Here is a 6000-nt window from a genome sequence, read left to right as displayed (position 1 = left end):
AGAAAGTTTGCGGTGTAGTTCTGTCTCTCCCTTGATGGTGGTGGTCCAGAGAACTCCTTGCCCCGGTGCCAGCCCCTGAGCCCTTCCATTCCTCCCGAAGCTGTTGCACTCACAGTGGCCGACATTTGCTGTCTCCTGCTGGGAGCGCACAGCTTCCTACTGATAGAATGGTCTGAGTACAGTTCTGGTGTATCTTATATTAGTATCGGGATCAATACTGGTTCTTTATTATTATTGTTAATTATGTAGTCTTATCCTATTAAATATATTTATATTTCAACCCTTGTGTTTCCTCGTTTTTCCCGATTCCCCTTCCAGGGTGGGGAGGGGTCATCGGGTGATAGAATGATTATCTTAATGACAACAAATTGTTATGGGTTTTCTCAAACCATAACACCTGGACATAAGCTACGAAGGGTAGCAGATACAACATAGTACATATTGGACCCCCATACCTTCTGCATTGGCTCCAGAAGAAGTTGAGATGAACGGAACACAGAACTGCCCAGCTATTTGTTCATCATTTCTTTGTGATAAGTGTGTATCTTGTGCTGGTCTGTTGGATCTTTGTGCTGATCCTTGCCTTAGAGCCTTCACAAGAGCATGAGGCTGGCCCAAGCCAAGAGTGGTAAGAAGCAGTCCAATTCTGACAACTGATATTTTCTCTTCTGACTAGTGAGTTAGTTTACTTTAATCCTCTGCACTGTAAATTATTTCCAAAAGCTTCAAGTGGAAAATGCAGATGTAAACAGACTTTTGGTACTTCCAGGGAGCACGGCTTGCACAATAGCTACAGGAGAAAAAATAGTTGCTGTAATTAAATTCAGGTGACTTTCTTTTTGAAGTGCATTTCTGTTTGTGGGGAGAAGGGGAGGAGGCAGCAGCCTTCAAAATATCCGTGGGGAGGTCACAGTGGAGCAGCATCGTTTGCCACGTGTTCACCAGCACAGGGTCAGGCTTGACTGACCCGGGAGCCCCTGGGGGAAGAGCGGCTTGTCCGGGTCTCTCCTGCCTGTCTCAAGGAGCAGCACACACAGAAGTGCCTTTTACACGTGTCATGGGTCTGATACAGTCCAAATCTACTAATTCATTCTGCAGAGGGGGAAATGTGACTTTTCAAGTTGCTTAGTCACTACCAACTTGAAGCATAATTAAAATAAAGGAGCAAAAAGCTCTATAAACTGTTATATGTGTAATAAGACTCCTCTCCAAAGAATAAAAAAATCAAGGTAATTTAATTTAAATTTGAAAACATAATTTGTTTGTGTCATGATTCTAGAGTTGCTGAATATCCCTTGTCTCAGGCTATGGTAGGTCTCATGTGCCATGCGCCCTTCTATAATGTGAAATGTCCCTATAATTTCAGTCCAGTCATCCTCTGTTGGCGCTGTTTCACATGAACAAACTTGCTAGCAAACCAGTAACTTTGTATTTGCACGATATACTGAGCATGAAATACCTAGAGCCATGTGGCACTGGGACAGACTGATATTGCACAACTTTGCAACTTCGCTATGCTATCAGCAGAAGAAAGCTGACACTCCTTCACCAGGCTAATAAGAAACAGTACTGAAGACATTGGAGAAAGTCTTCATTTTATTAAACTGTATGACTTTCTAACACAATATAAGGAAAGCACTATTTTTTTTCTATTTTTTTTCTGATTAAGCTTCTCAAAATCCTTAATACTCCAATCTTAGCAGCCATAGAATGTCAGTTTTCTGCAACTCTCAGTGGGCCCAGCAAGTCGAATTAGATTTCTGTGAGCAAGTTCCCTGGGACTGTGAAGATGCTCCTACGGCATTGTGGCCCCCCTGAGAATCAGTGAGGGTTTCCCCCTCCCATTGGTCTCTCCATGAACAGAAACCCTGGCCACTGGGGGAACGGGTGCCTGTGGGTGCAGCCAGGGGAATTTGAAAGATTGATCAATGAAAGATGGATCTTTCGCAGGGAACTGCAGATGCACGGGAAACAGCATTTCCTAGGCACACAGCAGTTTTGACCAAACCAGAGCTGTCCCCCCAGGAAGGGGGCAGGTCACTTGGCTGCTGGGCTGGGCTGGTGGGCAGGACACAGCCTTGCCGCACTGGTTGGCCGTGAGCTGGCAGCTCAGGCTTTCTGCAGCAGAGCGGGAAGAGTGGAAAGCGTGCGATCGCCAGCTTTGTGAGAAGCTTCGGCAGGTCTGCGCTTGGATCCAGAGGGGCCAGCCCCATGAACCTGGCTGCTTCCCCTCACCCTCTGCCTGCCAGTCCCACCAAAGAACAAACCGTGTGCCCTGGGGGCTGCTAGAATTCCCAAGCAATGTGGGCAGCTGACTGCTTCCTTTAGCTTTTAAAAAACCTGGTCACTTTTCTGAAGCGAGTACTTTCGGAGTCTCCTCTCCTGGCATTTTCAGTTTGCATTCCAGCTCAAAACAACCGCTGCTATTTGCAAACCATATGACTTGCGTGGCCCAGTTACAGCAGCCCTCATGTGCCCTCCACGTTCATGGAGAAAAAGCTGAGAAGGACTGCTCTGCTAAGGCTGAGAAGTTGGTTCAGGGGTAGGAATTCTATTTTTAAGCTGACATTAGCCAGAATCGGTGCTAAAAGGTGTAGCGCTGCTTCCCTCACCTGCACATCCCTATCCTCTCCCTTGAGTTTGCATAAAACTGGGCTGAATGACGGAGGAATTGATCTGTCTGAAATCTCAGCCAACGGGAATGAAACCGCAAGCTGTGATCTGGCTCTGGGTCGTGCTGTGGTTTTCCACCCAGCCGCACGGACACATGTGCCGGCGGGAGGCAGAGCTGGAGGGGATGGAGAGAGCGGCCTCTGCAGTGGAGTGGGGAGGAGGATGCAAGGTGGTCTCTTCTGCCGGCTCTGGGGGCTTGCACTTCCTCACGAGGTGAGGTGACATGAGATGGCCGACCCTGGGGGTGGCTGTTACCTCCCAGCTCCACTGGGAATTTGTGAGTCTTGGTGAAATCTTTCTGATCCTCACTTTCCCCTTGCAGGGACGGTGTATACGCAAGTGCCAAGCAGTCGCCAAAATTGCACAGATGGGCATGTGACAACCTGGGCTGAGTGTGAGAAGTGGTGTGTAGGAGATGCTGGGAGGTGCCCCCACCCCAGCTGTTCAGGGATTTCACTCATGAGGTAAGTGGTGAACATTTATTGTACAACTGTGTGTTTCAGGGCGCCTTTTCACAATGAAGTTGCACAAAATAGACTCTTTTTTTTGGTGCGTGTTGAGCAACCAATTCAGAGTTGTGGAGCACTTCTGCAGCTGCACGGTAACCCTTAGTGGGGATTCTCCAGGCTAGCTCCAGGCTTGGAGAAACAGAGGCATGTGGAAACTCGGGCTGTCCTCAAAAGGGGGAGAGAAAGTTTCAGGGTCTGTTAAAAGTTAATGGCTGTTTTTTTCTGTTTTCCAACACAGAACAAATAAATATTCTCATCTTGTTGGAACCCGTATGTCTTGTGTGATTTCTCTTTCATCTTCTTTCTCTCATCACCGTCTGTCTTTATGTATGACTGGAAAAATATACATTAATTCCTGGAAAAGCTTGCAAAAGACAAAAAGGAAAGTGAACTAACTTCACCTTTGTAGAACAGGTCCACTTGTTGGTACTTGCTGTCAAACTGCTGGAAGATGGTGGTGACACCAGCACTGGGGTGTCTTGCTCTAACCGTGCACACGCATTACAGGGGCTGTTGAGCAGATGGAGAGAGTTCATGAAGTGGTAGGGAATGGCTTGAAGACTGAAAAACCTGCTGTATGGAAGCTCATCTTTTTTTAAAGCTATTAAAGGGATAAATGTAATTTTCTAAATTTACTTTTTCAAAGAAAAAGTCTGTATCATTTTGAGATTTGCTATCTTTTTCCATAGATGCTCTATTTTAATAAACAGCTGTGAATTTTATGCAGGAACTATCGGGTGCAGCTTTATGCAGTTTATCACATGTGAGATCAGACCTTAAATATTTAAACCTGGTGTACAGGCATGGAATCTAGAACAGACTGAGTGACACAACAAATAACTTACCCATTGAACGTAGTACCTTTCTCTGTGGACATACGCACATATTTTTGTTTTCTCACTCTTCCCCAATACTTTTTGATTTTTCAGCCTAGCATCCAGACGAAGGAAGGCTTTGGTGATCACAATGTCCACCCATCTGTCCCACTCTAAAAACTTTTAAACCAACTGCCATACTTTAACATGGTGCAGTAGCGTGACGCACAGCTCAAAGGCATTAGGGTAGGATTCATTTCACCTAAGTTTAGACTTCTGTAGTATCAATGTCTTCATCTGAGATAGTCACCTTAGGTTGTCCTTACAGTTAGTGGAGACTAGTTGGCACTTTCAACCGTGATTCAAGTGACCTGATTTAGATGTCTATTTTGGGATGGGATGAATCATGGACTAAGAGCGCCTTTCTCTCTTCACTGCTTAGTTAGGATGATTGGCTGAGATGAAGAATAGCGGAATAGTGGGATTTTCTACGTGACTTCTAAAGACCGGCTCTACATAAGAAAGGACATTTAATGAGGCAAAAGCTGAAGTGTGTGCTCACCAGCTGCAGCAGGACCAGTCACCGTGGGTGTCAGGCTGCCAGCCAGCACATGCCCCTTGTCGGGAAGCTGAGGGAGTTGAGGCTGCCCTTCACCTACCTGGTATTTAGAACCCATGAGAAGATGAGTGCACTGCTGAGGTGAGGAGAAAGTCATACAGAGCTTTAGGGTCAGGAGATCTGTCAGGGTTACTGTGTTGGGTGGGTAAGAAAATAAGATGCTCATTCAAAATAAACAAGGCTTCACCGGATTTGCTGCTCACAGAATTAATTGCTTATTCCCATGAACTCACCACAACTACGCATGCTATGACTGCTCAGTTAAAACAACTTCTAAAATAATCCTTTCAGCATTTAGAGGTCAAGCCCTACCTCTGATCAGCTTATGATGCAAGTTTCTGTTCCCAACTTGATACTTTTCAAACAAGCACTTTTGGTGTTTTTCCCGACAGCCACTCTCTCTTCTCTGAAAAAGTCATTATAAACACCTCAAAACCACCTCATTCTTTCCCCTGAAAGTCCTCAGGCCTGCCAAAGCCCTGATGATGGTTGAGCAGTTACTTTGCTGAGACTGCTGCCTAGGACGATTGTCTCTGTTTCCTGTTGCTTTCCACCTGATGGCTCCCAGTCCAAGTTCTTCGTGTCAGAACATTTCTTTGTTGTGCACAGTAAAAGTCTTCGTCAAGAAACCTGAGTCCGTAAAATGTATGGTAATGCAAGCAAATAAATGAGAATGCATTACCGTACTGGTTCTGTCCTAACTGTGTGAATGTTGGTGGTCATCCTTCTGAAATGAAAGGTCTGGGAGTTGTTATAATGATGTCTTTAAAATATACTCCCCACTAAAAAGTTGCCTGGTTAAGCTCAATCACTTGGCTGTTTGTAGAATATGACTGAGAAGCAGGATCAAGCTGTACCTGCAGGAGGGGCAGCCATGGGCAACAACAACAGGAGGAAACAAAGACACAGAAAGGACCATATCTTCTGCTAATCCCTGCAATATCATTGAATGAAAAGAATCACCATCACCTTAATAACCATGGTAACAATTTGTGCTTTGTCACGGTGACTCTCAGCGTTTCATAAGGCAGGGCATTATTCAAGACTGGCCTGAGTGAAAAGGCAGTTGCTCCTATGAGCGTGTTCTCATCTTAGGATCACTTGTTAATGCATATTTATTTAGTAATTTACTTTCTGGGAACAATTCCATTCTTGTTCCATTCTTGTTCACTTTTTCATTATCAGCAAAGCGTAACTCATTACCCTTTTTTTCAGAAGGCACAACTGAGATAGCGAGTGAGCCAGTTGCTTGCTCAAAGCCATGGAATGGCTCAGTGGCTCATCAGCAGAGCTGTGGGGATGGCAGGCAGGTTTTGTTTGTGTTTCATTCCAGGAAAAAACAAAACAAGTGATGCAGACCAGGAGAAAAGCTTCAAAACAAATG

This window comes from Larus michahellis, chromosome 3 (assembly GCF_964199755.1).
Source record: "Larus michahellis chromosome 3, bLarMic1.1, whole genome shotgun sequence".
Lineage (NCBI taxonomy): Eukaryota > Metazoa > Chordata > Aves > Charadriiformes > Laridae > Larus > Larus michahellis.
The sequence above is the reverse complement of the archived record's forward strand: the minus strand, read 5'-3'. Positions refer to the sequence as shown.